The following is a 22,241-nucleotide window of genomic DNA, read 5'->3' on the forward strand; positions in this document are numbered from 1 at the left end:
TTTTGTGAGAAAGCTGCAGTGCCCAGATAAGACCATCCCTGCAAATGAGTTCTGCCTGCCTGGATTACAGCTAAATTTATGCAGCTTTCCTTATCCTTTCACAAGCTCCTCTGAAGTGGCATAATTAACTTGCACACATAAAATGTGCACATTTACTGCTTGGTGGTAACCATTCCTCATTTCAACACTTTGATTTTTCCGACCCCCTTCAAAAAATTTACTTTTTTTTTTTTTTTTGCGTCGCTTTAACATAAGTTGAAAGATTTAACAGACAGCTGAAACAACACTGATCCTTTAACTCCCTTTGTGTTCCGTCATAATATTAAATTATTTTCAAAAACATGTTTACAGTGTCGATTAACATTCTAACCCCGGAGGTTACGGTGGCACGAAAGCCACGGCGAATTTACATTTCACTTATGCGACAAGAAACAACAGGCAAAAATCCGCCGCCAAAAAAAAAACAGTTTATGGCCAGTTTGACTCAGGCAGAAGCGCAGTGTGTCCAAGCGCAGTGTAACATTGTGGCAATCTTCAAAGTAAATGTGACTGAGATGCAAATACAGTAAGCTTCTCCTGAGGTTCTGCTTTGGCATTATGTTTGATATCCCTCTCAAGAGACCCTGGGCTCTATACTCTACTGTGTTTATCGTTTCATAAGTCTCACGGAAGGAGGCCCTCTTTCACCCTCTCTTCTACTCCTCCACTCGGTTATCAGACCTTCCCTCGGCAGCCCACTCTCATCTTCGCGGGGAATTACCTTGGAGTTCTTCATTCTCGATTGGATTCTGTCTTTTTTTTTTCATTGCGTTATGCCTTTACAATCTCTCAATCGTAACTTTGTTTCCACCGCCTTGCCATGTATTAATAATTTACACATGCTTATCAATATTAATAGACATCTGTTCTTCCGAGTAACACAGATTAACCTGGCCTGACCTGCTTTGTGTTATTTCACAAGTGTTTGGGGAAAGAAAAGCGTACTCAAACAGCATGTGTGAAGGAGTAGATCGCAGTTCAAGTCCAGAACAGGCCGATTATTGTCGAATAAGGTCTGGTTCACAGTGTCGCTTATTCTAGGCAAGAACCGCCCACTTATGAATAAAAGTCTGATTGACATGCAAATTGACCAACCACAATTCGTTTGGTTTTCACATGCCATTTATGGGTTTATCCAAAGCACATTATAAGATCATTTGAAAAACCTAATAAATGTGTACAGTTAATTATTTTTTTTTGTCATTATCATTTATTTACACAAGTTTAATATCTAATGTTGTTAGCTGTGATTGCCAGGAATACAGCTGAGAGGCTCGGAATGTGAGATCACGCGTTATTCCCTCAAGTTCTTTGAGGGCATAACGCATGGCGCAGCAGAGCCGCAAATCTGCCACTGTGATCCACAGCTCTCTGCAACCAGATAAAATGCAGAACGCTGTTTATCTTGATGAAAAAGCGGCATGAATCTTAATTTAATGAGCAAAAACTAATTAGGTGATTTAGAGAGAATGCTAATTCTATTCAAAGTGAGGACTAAGATAAATTGGTTCCACCTTATGTAGTCTCAGTTGATATTTTAGATGCATTTAGGAACAAAACAAAAAAATAGCTTTGAAACAATCAAATCTGCAGTTTTGAAAAGCCACTGGGATGTACTCCTTTGTTTCTAAAGCAGATTCCATTATCCTAAAATGTTCCTCCTTTTCTTTCTTTCTTTGCTTCTTTCTTTAACCCCCTGAATATAATTGTGGCCAATACAGACTGCCAATTCTCTCAGCAATAATAATAATAATACACTGTACATATCTCACTGGCCACTTAGGTATATGTTCAGCTTATTAACACAACTATCTTATCAGCCAATCTCATGGCAGCAACTCAATGCATTTAGGGATGTAGACATATCAAAACAATTTGCTCAATTTCAAACTGAGCATCAGAATAGGGAAGAAAGGTGATTTAAGTGACTTTAAGCATGACATGGTTGTTGGTGCCAAACAGGCTGGTCTGAGTATTTTAGAAACTGCTGATCTACTGGGATTTTCACACACAACAATCTCTAGGGTTTGAGAAAAAGAAAGAAATTATCGGCAGTTACAGTATGTGGGCGAAAGTGCGTTGTTGATGCCAGAGGTCAGAGGAGAATGACCAGACTGGTTCGAGCCGATAGAAAGGCAACAGTAACTCAAATAACCACTCGTTACAACCGAGGTCTGCAGAAGAGCATCTCTGAACACACAACACGTCAAACCTTGAATCAGATGAGCTACAGCAGAAGAAGACACACCGGTGCCACTCTTGTCAGCTGAGAACAGAAAAATTAGGCTACAGTTCACACCGCCTCACCAAAATTGGCCAATAGAAGATTGGAAAAACGTTGCCTGATCTGATGAGTCTCAATGTCTGCTGCAACAAACTGATGGTAGGGTCAGAATTAGTCATAAACAACATGAAAGTATGGATCCATCCTGCTTTGTATCAGTGGTCCAGGCTGCTTCTGGTGGTGTAATGGTCTGGCACATAATTTTCTTGGCACACTTTGGGCTCCTTAATACCAACTGAGCATCGTTTAAACACCACAGCCTACCTGAGTATTGTTGCTGACCATGTCTATCACTTTATGACCACAGTGTGCTCATCTTCTGAGGGCTAATTCCAGCAGGATAACACACTGTCACCAAGCCCAAATCATATTAAACTAGTTTCTTGAACATGACAGTGAGTTCACTAAACTCAAATGGCCTCCACAGTCACCAGATCTCAATCCAAGAGAGCAGCTTTGGGATGTGGTGGAACGGGAGATGCGTGATTCTATCATGCCAATACCCAGCAAACATTTGGACGTTTAAAGCAGAGCTATGCATTTGCGGGAATTTCTTCGCTGTATTCTCGCTTTTTGCTCGCAGGTTTCTCTATAGTGCTCCCCCTACAGCTTTGGAATATATATTTGACAACAGGGTCGAAAAACTTGTTGTCGACTCTCAGATACCAGAGGCTAGTAGATCAACGATATCAAAGCAGATGGGACGTCTTTAAAACGTCTTCTTCATTCGGGTTCGAACAGCGTGAGGGAGCGCAATAATGACAGAATTTTTTGTCATGACAGCAATTCGTTACATCGCGAGACCTGATATCACACGATACTTCCTGATGCTGCGGCCGGCAAAGGCGTTTTTTCCGCTCACAGGCGATAGGGGGGTGTGAGACGACCATTCAACCCGAAAAAAGTAATATAACCATTCCAATGACTCCGGAGCTGTTCAGTTAAGGTAAAAAACCTGCTTAGTTCACCTTTAATGACCGTTGAAAAGATGTCCCTCAGACACGTCCCGTCATGGTTGAAAAAAAGTTCCAAAATGAAAGTTGAACGGACGTCTTTGACGTTATCTGTTCTGTGTTACATATTTTTACTGATTTATGCCGTCCTACGCCGACTATTTTTGGCCATGGACACGACGTTGCCGACGGACCAATGTTTGCTGGGTATGGACCAGTTATTTATAAAATAAAGTATAACATTTTAAATATTCTTGTTTTTAGGCAAAAATAAACAAACAGTTTTTCCTTGAGTTTGAATAATTAATAGAACTCTTTTGATTATTTTCCTAATCTGCTTTAAAAACCCCTGAACGTACAGTGGCCAATGAAATACAATCCTCTTAGCTTAGCTTTAATAAAAACAAACAAACAGCATCTTGTCTTTATGTTTGAAACGTGTGGGATGAAACTAATGCTCTGGGGTAGGCCAGCTCTTCCAATGCTGAGCAGTTCCCCACCATTATTTGTTCCTTAGGTTTATCAGCGGGAGAGCTCAGTGTTAAGTAGAACACATTTAATGTCATAAATTATTCTTGATATCACGCAGAGCTCTCGTCCCTATTTAACATTTTTGCCACTGAACTCAGGAGGAAGTCACAGTTGTTTGAAACCTTGCTACACCTTAAAACTCCAACTCACACAAAAGATGCTAAGGAGGACAAATCTCTCACATGGAGAGGTGATGTGAGTTATTCTCATGAATTATGGGAACTCCATGCTGTGCTCTAAGAGTGGAAAGACCCTCAGCAGGGGAACGGAGCCACTGGATGTTCTCGTTTCAGGGATGGGATTGTCATATAGTGGAGGAGGAATTAATTTCTGTCATCTAACTTGTCTTTGGCTTAAAATCTCATTTTGATGAGATAGAAAATGCAGATGAATCCGGCTAAACCTCATCCGCCTGACTCCAGGAGACAATGAAGTCATGCAAGCCGCACGGAAACTCGTTCATCTTGTCCTTTTTTTTCGACATACAGTATTTGCCCCTTGCAAAATCAATCAGAGCTCTTTTTCTTTGAACCGTCTGTAATGAATAGCAGAAATAAATTGACCGCTGATCAAGAAAATTATGGTCATTTGGAGTACTAGTTATCTTTTATACAGTATTTTACCATAAATCCTTTTCATAACGGATTTAAAGCTCATACCTTAGCAAAATGGTATGACAACATCCTAAACAACCCACTTTTCACTCAAAAAAAGCCAGTTTCTGCCTGTTTGATGGCAGTTCAGCGGAATAATCCTCACGTACAAGTGCATAGCCAACTTTTGTAGAGAATACCACATGATCTCAACAATGTTAGTCCAAAAACAGCAGAGGGAAAAAAATAGTTATCTAAAGATTTAGATTACGGTGAACGCTTAAAAAAAGCAAAAACTAAACAAAACCAATCAAGCATCGCAAGCAAAGCTCGCCACTATGACGCTCATGTCAATCTTGCCCGCAGCTATGATTATTTTTGTAATCTGACATTATTTATGATCTAGATAACAATGATTTCTTTTATTCATTTGGATTATATTCTTCTGGTCGTGGCTCAGTCCAAACAATTGCTGATTTAATTCGTGATGTCTAGGTCAGTTCTCAAAAGACCTTTATTTCCCTTTCCACTGAGCCTAAAACTCATGAGACGCTATACCTTTGACCTTTCCCAATGTCAGAAATTACAGTACTACTGTTCTCCATTATTTCGCCACTAACATCGTGACGGAAAAGTACTGTAAGCTTCTGTCTGAGTTCTGCTCACAATATGAGAGTCAGGACAATCCTAAGCTGCTTTAAATGAGACAGCGCCCGGGTTTCTGCTGTATGGATTGGAACATTTGAGTGAGCGAACAATGCACTGGATTGTCTCTTTATGTCTCTCTCTACCAATCTCTGGTGGCTCAGTCTAAAATCACTGCCCTGATTGCAAAAACAACTGATGTGTTTGATTTGCTTGTGTTATTACGACACATTATTAATTTGACTTCAATGCACAATCAACAGGAGACAAAGGGACTCACAATGCTCTATCTGCATTTACTGAGGAATTACAATATTTCAAGTTGGGAAAGGTGTGCTTGTTATGTGTGTACAGAAATTATTTTACAATTGAAAACAAATTCTTGTTCCAAATAACGCAGGGAACAGCTGTGATGAAGCACACAGTACTGGAGTCGTCACTCCACATTAAAATCGGTGATTAATGACACTCACAACTGAATGCAACATTTCATGCTGATGGTTTATTGATAAAACAATAAAACTACATATTCTGGTATCCCAATACAGTGCACTACATGGGGTGTTGGCCATTGTGTGGTGTGATTCGAATTCTTGAGTGAACCATTTTATTCCCTGTATACAGTAGTTCACATTTTTACCCATAATGCACTCTGACTAAACATAATGTCCATCTTTTATCTAAGCAAAGAAGCCCTGGCAAGCATTGCATGGATCGGAGTGCTTTAAGACAATAAGCATATTTTAAAATAATAATAATAATAATAATAACAATTTAGCACCATTTGTGGTCAGTAATCTCTTGTGTTCACCAGGGCTGCATTTATTTGAAAAAAAAACATTTTTTTTTTTTATTAAAGGTGCATTAAGCAACTTTTCATGTTAAAAATACCCGTTTTCTAACCCATACATGCTTAAACAATTGCCTGATGGGCTGAATGAGCCCTTCTCTGATGTCTGAGATTGTCTCTATAATCCTGTAAAGTAAAATAAATAAGAGGGATTCGGGCCGGAATTTGAGACTGGGCGTGACGTCATGCGCGTTCACGGCACGCTCACATAGCTATGTCTGGCAGGTTTGTGTATTCGCCGGCATTCTCCGTAGAAGATGGATTGTAAAAGACCTGCTTGTAGTTCATTTCAAACACCAACGCAAACTCCACGTAAGATAAAAAAAAAGAAAACTTTTGTCTAGTGCGTGCACTAGAGTTCTCAACGGGTCGGGTCGGCCCGACAAACCCGACGGGACCCGCGGGGTCGGGCCGGGTTCGGGTCGAAAATATAAGCAAATGACTCGGGTCGGGTCGGACCTCGGGCTTAATCTTTTCCGCTCAGTGAAAAAAAATAATAAAAATCATCGCTGCTGTTCACCGTAAAGAAAGTCTGGCTGCTGCGTGTAACGTGGCGTGCATCATGGAGAGGGGTGTGGGCAGACCTGACGCCGCTGCGTGCGCGCCTTTAGCCTGGAGAAGAAGGCGGAGTTGGTGAAAAGTAACCTTGCCGCAGGTGAATTCACCATCGCTACTACAGGAGTGGGAAATCAGAGGTCTGGAAAGTGTTTGGACTGGTGCTGGATTCTGATGGAAATTCTACAGGTTATGTACAGCCCGCCCGCTGGCTGGATACATGTTTGAGTTCTTTTTATTTATTATTGTGTGAAGATTTTTATTTAGACTAAGGCATATTTATATTTATATATTTAAAGTTTATTGTTTCAGTTGTTTGTATTGTTAAAAGGCGTGAACATTAAAGGTTGATTTGAATTCCCGTCTGCTGGTCATAACGTGTATGAGAAAAAAAATACACGGCCGTCGGGCCGCGGGCCGGGTTCGGGCAGATAATTTATTTGAAGTATAAATCTATAGCATTTTAAATGTCCCTACCGTCACTTTTGAGGGCAGGCGTCACAATGCCCGCCTATGGTCTTCATTGGCTGCCCAAGAACAGCATCTACTTTGACCCACCCTCAAACAGTTGTAGCTGAGGCCTGGTAGAGTTTGGTTCATGTTGTCAAGATACTGTTTTCAGAGCTGCGAAAGCAAATCCACTTTGCTGCACTTCCAAAGAATGAGGATCATTACCGTTTGTATCACTCTGTATCGTACTGAGGAAGCCTCCGGAGCTGAAATTCAGATATGCTAAAGGTAATTTCGTTTCTGACTCACTTTCTAATCAGTAAACCAATCACAACAGTTTGAGCCATCTGACCAATCAGAGCAGAGTAGACCCTCGGAAAGGAGGGGTTTAGAGAGACTGAATCTTCAAACGAGCCATTTTCAGACCCTTTGAAAAATTAGGTGATGCTGCAATGTATATAGTTAGAAAATGAAAGTGTATTTTGACCTTTGATGTTTTTAAATCGTAGGAGAGCTCCAAAACAAAATTAGGAACATTTAATAGCATAATAGAGGCACTTTAATCATTATAAAACAAAAAAAGAACAAATATTTGTTGTGTCATACCTTCAAATTCAGATTCTCGTCTTCTGCATATGAGAGCCACAGCTCGATGTCGTGAACCAACTGCAAGGACTTTGGTATATTTTTGTACACTGACATTTCAAAGTTAAAAGAAATAATGGTAATTGGGGAGCCTGTTTGTACCAGCACTTAAAAGTATTTTCTAACAGTTTTTCGTTTAAAAAAAATGACAGTAACAGTATAATCACGTCAATATTATTTCACATGCTTCTAGGTGTGATAGGGCATGTAAAACTCACACCCACAGGGAAACAGGACCTTGTTTTTCCAACATTCAAATTGGCTTTGAATCAAGAAGCACTTAGCAAGGCCTAATCAGCCCAGTGTGTCTGCAACCTCAAGAAATTAACCAGGGCTAATTAGCATCTGAAAGCGTTAATTTGTTTTGCAACAATTCCAGTGCTCTTTAAATACCAAATGCAAGTAGAAGAAGAAAAAAAAACTTGAGCGTGCTTCATTTTAGATTATCTCATCGACTGCTGGCCTTTTTGTTGTCTTCATTCAGATTCCGCTTGGTCTTATCCATCCCCCCCACCCCAGCAGCACTTCTCTCCCATGTGCCACAAAATACAGCAACAGCTTGTAGGTAATTGATCAGACAAGCCAACTGTAAAATATTCATTTTCTACTTCAACAGCCAAATAAATCTCTGGGGAGGTTTTCAGAGGACTGTGCTCAGATATTGCTTATGCGTTGCCAGGTTAGCGCGGCACTCATTGTGAAGTCAGTTCGGAGGGAGTTCTGCTTTAGGATGGGAGCTGGTCGATGGCCGGCCAAGCAGGACATCGGCCTCAGTCCTGCCTCAGCAGCACATACTCAGACCTAAGACAGGATTCAGATGCGGCCAGTTGGTCTCCACACACCATCAGCCTGAAAACCAGTCACAGAGAGGGAGTAATGTATACACTGTAGGTTTCAGAAAAAAACTGTGGTAAAAAAAAAGTGTTCACGCTGCCTTAAAATTTTAAGTTTAGCCAACTCAAATATACAAGTTGTCACTTAGTACAACTTCACATTTCAAGTTGACTAAACTTAACATTTTAAGGCAGCACAAATTTACTTTTTTTAAGTTGGAACAACAATTTTATATCTATAGATAAAAAACAGTCAAGATAGACACTATTTACTGTTCATTCACACACGGAAAACAAATAGTGGACAGATAGAAGCTTTCTAAAGAGAGTTGGAATTAGGGCTGGGTGGTGTAATGGTAGAAATGCATCAACTGATAGATTTTCTGTTCACTATTTGTATCGCTGAAAATGCATTCACGCAGAGCAACAAAAAACACGGAGGAACATGAAAATAATCAAAAAAACGATTCAACATTTATGCCATTGTTGCCAAGGAAAAACAATTTATTGAACATTAATTAGGTCTGGGCATTCACTAAAATTACACGATTCGATTTTGATTCACAAGCTTGCGATTCGATTCAACTTAGATTTTGTTTACATTCAATTAGATATTGATTCAATTGGATATCCAGTATATCAGGTACAGTATTTTTTTCTCAAAGAAAATAATCTCTTAATTAATTCTGCAAACTATATGGAAGCCTGTCAGTTGGTATATTACTTTAATATTACATGTTAAAATTAACAACTGATTTGTATAGAAACATTTACATTGCACATAAGTCAGTTTTTATAACAATATTACTTTTTAATGACATAAATATGTTTGTGGCTGTCATCAAATCTTGTTTTCAAGATGGATTTATTCAATACATTAAATATTGAAGAGCAGTGTGGCGAGCAGGGGCCGTGTCGTGATTACTAATGAGTGACACCTGCGCGACGCACCGTCTCGTATCTCTCGCGGAGAAGCGGAAGCATAAAAGGAGGAGCGACGACAGTGAAGGACGAGAGAGGCCAGGCCTGGACTATTTTATTTGATGTTGTGTTTTGCTTATGTTTTATTATATGTGATAGCAGTCGTCCATGAGGGGCTGTTGACTTTACTTTAATTTTGAAGTAAATTAAAGTTTGTGAACGTTTGCCGGTTCCCACCTACTTCTTCCCATAAAAAAGAACATTGCTACAAGCAGGTTAATAAAAAATTAAAAGCTGAAATTTACACACGCACACACACATAAATAAATAAATATATATATATATATATATATATATATATACTGTATATATATATATATATAATTATTATTATTTATATTTTTTTATGAATAGAAAGTAAAACAAACATCAATTATTTGAAATAGAAAATTTTGTAACATGTACTGTTACTTTTTATCAATTTAATGCAAATATATATATATATACATATATATATATTTTTTTTTTTTCAATAATAAAAAAAAAATCTTGCGAACCCTAAACTTTTGAATGGTAAATCAGCCAATCAATGAAACAAACAATTCATGAAACGGCATAATGTGTATAATTGTATATACTGAACCATTGTTTTGATCAACAAATATTATAATTCATAATTGAATATATACCATTCATATGATTTATTACAATTAAAATGTGAAAAGTAAAAATCTACATCCGTTAAATGAAGTTTTATGTAACAAAGTTCGGGAGGACCATGTTCAGGTAATCATCCAATCAGCACAAGAAGGAGCCAGTATAAATAAAGCCTTTCCTTACCTCCTGTCTCATGACTAATTTCTCAGCATCCCACCTCCACCCCTTCACCCCACATTCGGCTGGGTCCGTTCATAGATACCTATGATCTCTAAAGTTATGGGGGGAGTACTCTGGGGTCGGGCCGAATTCTGAGCTCGGAGCCCTCCCCCCGGACAGCAAGCCAAATACGCATTATAATATTACATCAGATTTCATTAACATGTAAACTCGTGAACTGACCATTAGGTTAGTGTGGGTTTTATTGTTTACCCAACAGCACTAATGACATTTTAATTTGGAAAACAGAATTCACAAAAATAATTCTGATGTGAGATGGTTTTGAACTGTTAGAAAAAAACCCTTTTCGTGTTACTGAGATCATATAGTACGGAAGTCCTTGTGAGAATTAAACTATAAAATGTATTTCCTGCTGAAAAAATTCATGTTCGATGTGAATAGGTCATAAAGACTGCTCTTTTAAGCTGTTTTTACCACAGTATACTGTGCTGAGCAGCTCTGAGGCGTTTGGACCTTCAGTGTCTCCTTCACCTCCTCATGAAAATACTTTATGGATGACCCCGCTACTAAAAGTGTCAAACTCATTCCCTGTCACACACTTACAGCAGCAATAAAGGATATTTTTCACATCATGTATGACAGAAGACCGAGAGGAATTAGTGTTGAGAACATTGTTCTTATCTATCAATTACACAGCATTTCCCGCAAGCATTTCAAACAGACATAAATCAGAGAAGTAGCACATATGTGTTTACGAGACATGTTTGCTCTCCCACTCTCTTACAGTCAGCAAGTGTTTCTTAAAAATGAGAAGGAAGCTCTCTGAAGAGTGTTTGTAATCAAAGCAAAATGTGAAATGATTCATATTTAATAGGAGAAGTCTTTTACAGCCCGGTTAATTAAATGTCTTATCTATATTATGCAGATGCTTCATAAATTTAAAATATTACATATCACCACTACCTGCTCTGGAAAACCTCATTGAAGCATTCAGAAGTTTAATTAAGTATAAGGAAAAATAAACCAGTGTTTAATTTATTTTATAAATAATAATAAGTGCCAAAACTCATTTAAAACTATTCCCGTTTACATAAAATATGTGATCTTTTTACACACACACACACACACACATGCACACACACACACACACACACACACACACACACACACACACACACACACACACACACACACACACACACACACACACACACACACACACACACACACACACACACACACACACACACACACACACACACACACACACACACACACACACACACACTCTCTCTCTCTCTCTCTCTCTCTATGACTTGATCAATTGTGCTTTATAAATATCTATGTAAGCTCATGGAATGGGTTGATTAAACTTGGGATAATCTCTGGGCTCATCCGTTCAATATCATAATACTTAGGATGTAATCCCCTTGTGCACTGGTCTGCTCTTCCTAGAGTACTGGATTTGATCCTCTACTTTGTTCATTTATATATTTATTTTGGAATATGTCCCCAACATAAATGTTTGCACTAATAATGGACAATAAATTAATTTACAATTTTTACAATTTACTAGCAAATCTAGAATAAAAACCCCAATGAGTGGTCGACCAAATGTAAAACCACTGTAAAGCATATTCAGCTCTAATTTGCTCATTTTCTCATCTGTGAATTCCATGAAAATGTAACTGAAAATATTGCATTAAACAGTCGTTGCTGCAGCAACTGCTTACAGGTACTAAGTCATATTTTGCTTCAACAACTATTCTCACCTACAGCAGTGGCACAAATATATGGTAATTTGTGGATTTAGTATCACTGATAGTCAGTGTGGTTTAATGCCACAGAGAGTTGGGATGGGAAGCCTGATAAGATCGCACACCTCTGGTAGGTGCTCCAAAACAGTTTTGGGGAAATGCGTCTTTGAGGAAGACATTTTCTGCCGCTGATAATCCCACAACTATGGCTTTGAGATTGAGTGTGTTTGTTTGTGCAGGAGTGATGAAAGAGTGTGTTCATTTATAGTGACCTTTGTCTGAAGGAGGATCTGCACATGGGCTGAAATGAGCGTGATTGACTGTTCCATTGCAAAGTGTGTCCTTTAGACACTGTAACTGTGTCTGGAAAACTCAGATGAGGCAAGCAAATACGTAAATACATATCAAGCAATACACAAATGCATTGTGCAATGGGGGGGGGGGGGGGGGGGGGGGTCCTTTGTGACCTTTCCAACGTGATGACGTAATGTGTGGCGCATCTCAGAGATGGTACAAGACGGGCATTTGTGGTTAAAAAGTATATAATTTTTATTATGAAACGATCGTTTGGCTAGATAAGACCCTTATTTCATGGGCTGGGATCATGTCGAGCTTTTGAAGCTGCATTGAGACTGACATTTGAACCTTCAAACCGTTGGTTGTCATTGAAATCCATTATCAAGTCAAGTCAAGTCAAGTCATCTTCATTTATATAGCGCTTTTAACAATGTAGATTGTTTCAAAGCAGCTTTACAGTGATAAACGGATAATTTAAGGGATTAAACAGAGATTGTTTTGGCTTCATAGCGGTTCTTGAATAAAGATATTTTCCAGCTAAAGTTAGTTTTGATTGATTCACTTCCGTCACAACGATCATTAGTTATTAAATTAGAGACCGCTAAGACGACACTGTTCTCTCTTACACAGACTTTAAACGCGAACCTGTAAGAAATGCTGATGGTGCTCACGTGCGCATCCAGAATTAATTCTATAGTAATGCGCATTTGAATTCAGGTTTGTAATTCCCTACAAACTAAGCCTTAACAAACTACTTGTCTGGCCTTCAAATTTTTTAGACAGAATTTTATTACTTCGGGGTATATACGCGAAACCTAAATTATCCCGACAACGCTTTATCTGTAGAGTGGCAAAGGGATCCTTCACAGGGGAGAGACTAGTTGGCACTTCAGCACTGCGTTGTCATCGGGTCCAGGCGAAGGTCCTTCGTCAGATCTGGATACGGCCTGGATACGGCAGGCTGCGGGAAAACCTCGGGATAAACAAAGACACTAAAATTAGCGTAGATGCTATTCTTCTTATGATGTAACAAGTACATCAGGATTTTAGGGAAGTGTTCCCAGTTCCGGCTGACCTAATCTATGCAGCCTAAAATTGAGTTGTACAAGTCTATAATGTATTATGTGAATGCTAGGTCAAAGAGATGTGTCTTTAATCTAGCTTTGAACTGACAGAGTGTGTCTGCTTCCCGGACAATGGTAGGAAGACTGTTCCAAAGTTTTGGTGCTAAGTAGGAAAAGGATCTACCGCCAGCAGTCGATTTTGATATTCTAGGTATTATCAACTGGCCGGAATTTTGAGATCGCAATAGACGTGAAGGACTATAATGCGTTAGGAGCTCGCTCAAGTACTGCGGAGCTAAACCATTTAGTGCTTTGTAAGTAATCAGCAATATTTTAAAATGTATACGATGTTTAATAGGGAGCCAATGCAGTGTTGACAGAACCGGGCTAATATGGTCATATTCCTGGTTCTGGTAAGAACTCGAGCTGCTGCGTTTTGAACTAGCTGTAGTTTGTTTATTAAGCGTGCAGGGCAACCACCCAGTAGAGCATTACAATACAAAGGTCATGCACGCATGAACTAATTGTTCCGCATTTGTCAATGAGAGCATTTTGCGTAATTTAGATATATTTTTAAGATGGAAAAATGCGGTTTTACAGATACTACACGTGACTTTCAAATGAAAGATTGGTATCAAAGAAAGATATCAAAGAAAGATTATATGGAGACAAATCCTGGAATGTCTTCCTCAAAAACCTTAATTTCTTTAAGACTTAAGAAAGAAAGACATGGACATCTTGGATGACATGGAGATGAGTAAATTATCAGGACATTTTTATTTGAAAGTGAACAACTCCTTTAACTCACTGCTTCGACCCTCAGTTGGGAAATTAAATGGCGAAAAAACTGCAGAAAAATACTTCCCTGCGAAAAGTTTTCCCACTGCCCTTTACAGGCTTCATGGAGCTTTGAATTCCTAGGGTGACAGTCATATTGCCTCAAACACAGGAAATCCCCTTCTCCATGGCCACTGGTGGGCTTCTGGGCTTTCTGAGAGTTGACGCCCCCTGTATGTTTAAGTGGGCAGTCCTCCCACTCACCCTCAACTTAACTGAAGCTGCCCTAAGCAGGACCCGACAGAGACATGCTGAAGGCCCAGTTCTGCGGTTATGTGATTTACGCTGGTGAAAAGAGAGAGGCGGTGGATCAAAGGCAAGCAGACTTTAGGGCTGTTAGCTATGTGTGGTAATGTTATAAAACTTAAGAGAGGCCATTTTATAAAAGTATCGGAGACTATGATGGCCTCAGAAAAGGGATTTTTCACCGGGTAGTCATAGGAACTCAGTTATGAACTAGCCATCAGGGCTGACTGACTGTGGACGGTCTGTTAAAAAGTCCTTGATCCATCTGCAAGTGTGGTGGTTGACACCCAGACTGTGGAGTTCGGACACCATTCTGTTGGGAATGATAGTATTGAATGCCGAGCTAAAATCCACTAATAGCATTCTCACATATGAGCCAGGTTGTTCCAGGTGTGGAGAGCTGACCTCCAGTTGACCTATATTGGCTCTATATGCAAACTGGTGCTGGTCCAAACTGAGAGGAAGAGAATACTTAATTTGCTTTAACACCAACTGTTCAAAGCACTTCATAACAGTGGAGGTAAGAGCCACAGATCTGTAGTCATTGAGGCTGCTGGTTTCTTAAGAATAGGCACAATGGTGGCTTAAAGCATTTGGGGACAGTGCAGATGGACAAAGAGAGATTGAAGATGGAAGTAAAAACCACACGTCGCACAACGCTGACAACGACCCTAGTTTGCAGTAAAACATTTTTTAAATAATGCTGTGCAAATCCCAGAGCCAAACTATACACATAAATGGTAATCCTGTGGATAAACTACTTTGTTTGGTTAACAAACACACATACAAACTAGAATACACCAACTCGCTTGTCTACTAATACCATAGGTGATGTATTCCCAAACTAAACCATTATAGACCCAATGAAGCTGCAGTTCAAATTGACAATTTTGAAATCAACTGCATTTCTATGCAATATCGGTAACACTTAGTATGATTTAACAATAAACAATACATACAGCATTTATTAATCATAGCTAATGTTAATTATTACATACATTAAAATTAAGATGTTTTCATGTTCTTGAAAGTCTCATGCTCACATAGGTTGCATTTATTTAATCAGAAATGCCGTTAAAAAGTAACATTGTGAAATACTATAACAATTTAAATACTTGTGTTCTATGGTAATATAAAAAAAAAATGTAATTAATTAATGTGTTAATATAGTTAATCAAGTGTCACATGATCCTTCAGAAATGATTCTGATATGCTGATTTGCTGATCAAGAAGCATTCCTTATTATTATATATATGTTGAAAACAGTTGTACTGAATAATATTTTTGTGGAAACCGTGACACATTTTTTTAAGGATTCTTTGATGAATGCAGTCATCATGCAGTTTTGTGTTTCCCAACTGAGAAAGTTAGAGATGGATGGAGGTAGAAAGAGAGACAGAAAAAGGGAGGGAGTGGTAGAAAAAAAAGTGCAGGAGATAAAGTAGAAGAAACGTAATTAACCTCCTTTGCAGGGAGAATTCTATTACAAAAACCTATTCTGCCATGCAAAGTGGGACTTGGAGATGTGACAGGGTGTGGAGGAAAAAGTCAGGAGCTGTCTGCATCTTAAAACAACTTCCAATTTGCGTCCCCTATCTTTCCTCATCCTCACTGAAGCCGGAAATTGATCAATGCACTCTTAGAGAGGGGAGGGAAGAACACAGCAAACATTAAACCAACTATTTCATGTTTACGTGGCAAGTGCCGTACAGAAAAAAAAACCCCCAGCGGATTGAGGAGATTTTAAAGGTGGCACTGGGAAAGTAGCGCCTTTTCCCTTTACTTTTTTTTAATGGAAGTAGAAACTGTGATGCACCGTAGTGACATTCAGCCACAAAACGCATCAAGCGTAGAAAAAAATATCCTTGCGATGAAAATGTCACAGAGTCCTTCCCCCAGTAATCAGTTTGCGAGCATTTCTCACTCATTACATGACAGGATGAAAAATTGTGCTCTATCGTTTTGCTGTTAAAAGGGAGACTAGGTGGCGTGAAAAGGCCAGCAGATGCTTCTTTTGAGGCGCTTCCATGAAGAGGCTGCGCTGTGTGAGAGCCCTGGGAGAAAGAAGCCTGAAATGGCAGGGGTTAATAAAGTCCATTTTTGTCGGTAGAAATAACACAAGTGTTCGAGGGGAAATTACAGAGGGGGCGTCAATATCCTCCAAAAATAATTACACTCCAAATACTTCCTCTCACTCTACCCTCCCCGCCACCGCCCGCCCTCAAATCGCCTGGGGGTTTGAGTGACAGCTCCGCTGGGGCGAGTGTGCCATCCGTGTGCCATGCAGGGACGAGCGCTGGCAGCCGGTGAAGAGGGACAAAACCGGCCTTTGTGGCTCAGTGCTGGCACCGTCTACTACAGGTGTCCTTTTCACCAGCCGAGTTTGTAAACCATTTGGGAAGATCCTCCCATTTTGAGTCAATCCTTAAACATGTCCATCCGTCTTGAACGCAAGTAAAAAGCTGGTGTACAAATACCAGAATAGAGTCATAACTAAACCGGAAATCAGCCACACTCTTTCAATGGTCCACTTTAGACACTCTACTAACTTTACAACTACATGCCAACAAACTCTCATTAGAGTATTAGTAGAATATAGTATAGACTGTTAGGTTAGGGTTAGGTGTTAGGGTTCGGGTTAGCAGAATAAGTTACTTATAGTTAGTAAAATGTCTGTTTAGGGAAATCAAATGAAAGTGTATGCAGATATTAAGCAGACAGTCGACTAATACTCTAATGCTATGTAGTTGGCATGTAGCAAAGTTACTTAAAGTTGGTAGAATGTCTAAAGTGGACAATCGAAATACCGTTTTTCTTACCTATTGTGACGTATATCAGATTGAAACAGCTTCTGGAATGGAAAAAAAAGTGTAGGTTTTGTCCTTGGGAACTGATTGGATTGTAGGAATTTGGGTGTTTCTAATTAAATGGAGGCAGATCTGAATGTCAGTTTGCAGTCAGTTGTGGAGGACATTTAATCCACTTCACGCACGTCATGAAGAGAACACATTTTGATTCAAGGAGATGGGATGTTAACGCTTTTGATTCAAGCTTATGAGTGCAAATGAACTTTAAGAAAATAATGATGTGCATGGATAATTAATTTCTACAAAATAATGCAACATTCTGTAAACAAAAATGTCAAATTTAATTTCATGGTGACTTCTGTCATGCGCTTGATATATATAATCTTTCAGGGGTTTCCATTATGAGCTAATTTTATGGATTTAAAAAATAATAATTTTGATTAAATATTATGAATAAAACATAATAGGCTAAACTCGTAGGCTAAACTTATTTTATCAGTAAAAACAATGAAATAACCTAAATATGAAAGTTTTATGGAATTTCTCCTTATATAGAACCTTTTTTGGCATAAATTGAGTCAAGAACCCTATATTGAACCCCTCTGAACCCTTTTTTCTAAGAGTGTACTATTATAAACACGCAGATCTAATTCTAAATATACAGATTTAAGGAACAGATTTTACCTGAAAGCATAAAATAGATCTAGGCTGAATGCTTTTTGTTTTCTTGAGTATACCGAAAATAAGTTTGAAAATATATTTTATTTACAGATATTTTTAAATAATTCAAAATACAAATCTTTACTTTAAAAACTTTGTCCACAACATGACAACATAATAGTATGAAACATATTATATTATAGTAATATATTATATATTTTTAAATTTGACAGAAGTCACAATTTGCATAATAATAATAATACACAAGAAAGTTATTAGCAAAATATTTCTCAATATTAATTTTTTGAATTCAGATTTAGATCTGATATATAAACAAGTAAAATAAATATAACTTTCACGTTTAGTCGGATGTTAGTTTTAGATATTTTCCATAAAAGTGGCATTGCACAACTGCACCTTTTTTATTTTTTTTTATGTTCAAGTCAAATAAGAACTGGGCAGTAATTTGCTGAATGCAGTGTTTTGTTTAGTGCCGCAAATAATTACAAAAAATGATGAATTGAACTTTCCCACATGGACATAAATGTCTTGTATTATCATTAACACTAGCCTGCAGATTAATACAATTTGCCTCACAGACTGTACCTGATGTGTGTGTGTGTGTATATATGTGTGTCTCAGTGTGTAAATTACCAATGGAAAGTAACTTGGCCGGGTAGCATCTGCATGCTTCGCGTTCCTCCATTTCTAAGCTTATGAGAGTAGATGTGAATGTAAACCACATTAGACTGTTCCCCAGGCAGGAAATATACTAGATGTCAGTCCGCATTCCATTTGAGCTCTCAGTGATTGGTTCCTACATTTCATTATGCTAAACGTGGTGTTTTACAGAAGACGGAGCATTTTACAGGGAGGAAAAGCCAAGAAAAGCATCATGGGAGCAGCCGAGCGTTCCAGCACTGAGCAGAGACTGCCCGCTGGCAGCTGCTTCCCATGTGCACGTTTTTAAAGCACCTGACAGGTTCTACGTTATGACATACACCCCATTAACAGATATAACGTGTCAAGGAAGTTAAAGCAGTGCTGCAGTGGTTTTCTTTCAAAACTAATGTATTGTTCTGTAGTGTTTTTTTAAATGTTTGTGTGTGTGATGACGTGGTACGAGCGGGTCTCTAACAGCCTCAGCTGCACACTGATCTCTACGGAAGGAAACATCACCAATTAGAGGTCTGGCTATTTCCATCCGCAGCTTGTACATCTGTAGCGAGCTCAATGCCTGTTATTATGGACATATGTACATACGGATGCAGATACACACACTCTTACACACTAAAGCTGGTAAAGAGGCTGCCATTTCCAGCGCCTGGTTTTTGTTTGTGCAAAGAGGGACTGGGAATTGCAAATGTGACCAGTTTTACTCAACCATTGCTGACATTTCCTATCTATGCATCCGGAAGGTCATAATTTGAAAGAAATCGGTCAATATGCTAAATGTGCACCTTTATGTCTTGTGCTGGGCGATAAGCCCAACTCTAGATTTTGCTTCTGTCCACTTGGGTGTCCAGACAAAACAATCAAAATCCCTTTCAAAGGACCAAGCAATTATAATACAGTGAAAGCTACATATTGCTATTTATATATATGTTATGCCCTTTTACAAAGTCTTGATCTTGTTTTTGAGGTCTAGACTAGGTTTTCATGCTTGAATGGTCAAAAAACATATTATTTTTAAAATATATTACATTGTTGCTGCACCTCTCTTCGCAGTCTCTGTTTAGTTCCTGCCTTTATAAAGCCCCTCCTTCCGGAAAGCGTAATGTGCTCTGATTGGTCGGCTCTACCAGTGTGTTGCGATTGGTCAACGACTTGCGTGTTTCAAATATGTAACGCCCCTTACCATGAGTTTCAACACACTACTAATGCAACTCAAGCATGCCTCGCACCTTTTTACGCATACCTTGGCCGGGAATTATTAATACGAGGGATATTGTGATGTGTATGTTCTCGGAAAAAAACCTCAAGACTACAATGGAGGCATTTCAAAATGGAATAAAATAGAATAATAATAATAAAAATAAAATATGCTCATATATGATGTGTATCATCATGTGATGCACAAAAGGAGCAAAGTTATAAAGCTCTCTGTATGATTTATCATCTGATTTAGATGCTCCATGTTCAGGACATGATTATCAGTGCCATATAAAAGGAGGTCCATATAAATACACAGTTCCAGAAAAAGAGAACTGATTACTTTCCAAATCATTTATCTTCTACCATACAAAGAGACAGAATAATTAATAGGTGTTTAACTCATGAATGACTCATTTATCCCAAAGCCGGGCATCGGCAATTTTCCAAGTTATTGCCATTTATATTGTTGCTGATTGCACAAGACCCAGGTCAGCAAATTTCCACCACTCTTAATGGTAATTACGTGTTGTGCGAGCCTGGTCACTGGTTGCTACTTTGTTCCATGCTGACGAGTCGGACCTTTGATTAACCTGGCCCGTGACCAAAGTTATTTATTTCATTATTTTGCTTGCATTTTAAAACACTATGAAAGTTAGTAAGGACAAGTTCCTCTTATCAAAATAAAACAGAACTAATTACAAATTCAAAACACTATCCAGACTGATGAAAGAAAGAAAACAGCAAACATACCCATGCTCAGTAACCTGTATTAACCCTATATAACACGGTATTAAATTATATATACAATGTTTCAAAGCAGCTTTACAGAAATGCATGATGTTTTTTAATGCCTATAATTATACACATTTAGCAGATTAGAGCTGGGCGATAGTATAGTTCACAGTTGAGCAAAAGTACAAACAATCACATTGTTGAGATTTGCTATATATTATTTTATCGTGTTTTTCCTGTTGGGTTAGTGGAATTGATAAAATAGTTTACATTATATACACAAGGTACACTCTTAAAAAGAAAAAAAAAAATTATTGGCATAGATGGTTCCGTGAAGAACCTTTAACATGCACCTTTAAAGTGCATTTTTTTTTATGTCTTTCACACCAGGGTTATTATAGTAAACTAAAACTAAAATATTGAAAAAATAATTGTTGCTAGTATAAAATATATGTAAATACAATAAATGTAAACTGAAATGAAATTAATATAAAAACTAAAACATATTTTATTTCAGCTAGTTGCCAATGCAACATTTCTCAATAGCATTTAAGTCAAGTCAAGAATATTTGTATAGCGCTTTTCACAATACAGATTGTATCAAAGCAGCTTCACAGTATTAAATTAAAATAATAATAAAACGTCCATGTTTGGTAATGCTAATCAATAGTAATATTGATTGATTCATTAAATTGAATATCCCCAACTGAGCAAGCCAAAGGCAACAGTGGCAAGGAAACGAAAAACTCCATCAGGTGACCCAATAGGTTAACTTGATGTAGTAAAATACCTAAAGCTAAAACTGAAATAATATAGACACATTTTTTAAAAACAAAAACTTATAAACAACAAAATGACTAAAACTTGAACTAAAATGAAAATTATAAAAATAAAATCCAATTCAAAAATAAAAATTATAATAGTACCTCATTGATACTTAAATAACACTGCTTCATACAAAATAAATAAATAATGGGAACCATCTGCAAAGTATTGAACAATAAAAAAATACTTAAATTATTTTAATATTATTCACAAAACTGTTTTTGACCATTTTTACTAAAAAAATATTAAAATGTAATAGTTGTTTTAGTAGACACACACAAATTGTCAGTAAAACTGAAAAATAAAAAATTCAACCCAAAACAAAAAAAGAGAGTATTCACTCAGATTCATGTGGTTCCAAACATGTATACTGTTATTTTCTCATGCCAAACAAAATAAGAAACCCTGCAGACCTCCATCAATGTGCTTAAATAGCACTGAAACACACATGGAAACTACAAAAACATGTATGTAGCATGTATTTGAAGAGAGAGAGAGAGAGAGAGAGAGAGAGAGAGAGAGAGAGAGAGAGAGAGAGAGAGAGAGAGAGAGAGAGAGAGAGAGAGAGAGAGAGTGTGTGTGTTGTCTGTGCGCGCCTGTGTGTGTGTGTGTGAGTGTGTGTGTGTGTGTGTGTTCGCAGTGTGTTTGTTTAGGCTTTGGTGCATATAGCTGATAAGGAATGTGCAGACTCATGCCTGCAATAAACAAAAGCAGGAGCCCTTCCCTGCGAGACTACCCATCTCTCCCAGTTCCTAATCCAGCATGCGCACGCTACAGCAATCTCAGGGCCACCACTGCCACCCCCAAAACCCTGCCAAACACGGCCTGATAAACCATGCTGACGGTTAGGACCCCTGTGAAGCTACACCACATTACAATTACCTTTATGCTCAAATTAATAGTCAATTCTGAGTCTGCGTTTATTTTTAATTTTTTTATCAGTGTGCAGCATTGATTAACAGGATTATCCTCAAAAACAAACACAAACAAAACACACGGAGGATA

The 22,241-nt window shown here is 38.2% G+C and overlaps 1 long non-coding RNA gene across 1 annotated transcript in view; it reads right to left on the reverse strand.

Moving 5' to 3' along the window:
- Window positions 1-7,440: 7,440 nt before the first annotated feature.
- LOC306987380 overlaps window positions 7,441-22,241 on the reverse strand; it is a 73,026-nt gene continuing 58,225 nt past the window's right edge. Inside the window, exon 4 of the long non-coding RNA XR_013795151.1 lies at window positions 7,441-8,394. This is a non-coding gene — a long non-coding RNA (uncharacterized lncRNA). The remainder of the gene's footprint in view (window positions 8,395-22,241) is intronic.

The sequence above is a fragment of the Phoxinus phoxinus genome (assembly GCF_949152265.1).
Source record: "Phoxinus phoxinus genome assembly, chromosome: 19".
NCBI classification, from domain to species: domain Eukaryota; kingdom Metazoa; phylum Chordata; class Actinopteri; order Cypriniformes; family Leuciscidae; genus Phoxinus; species Phoxinus phoxinus.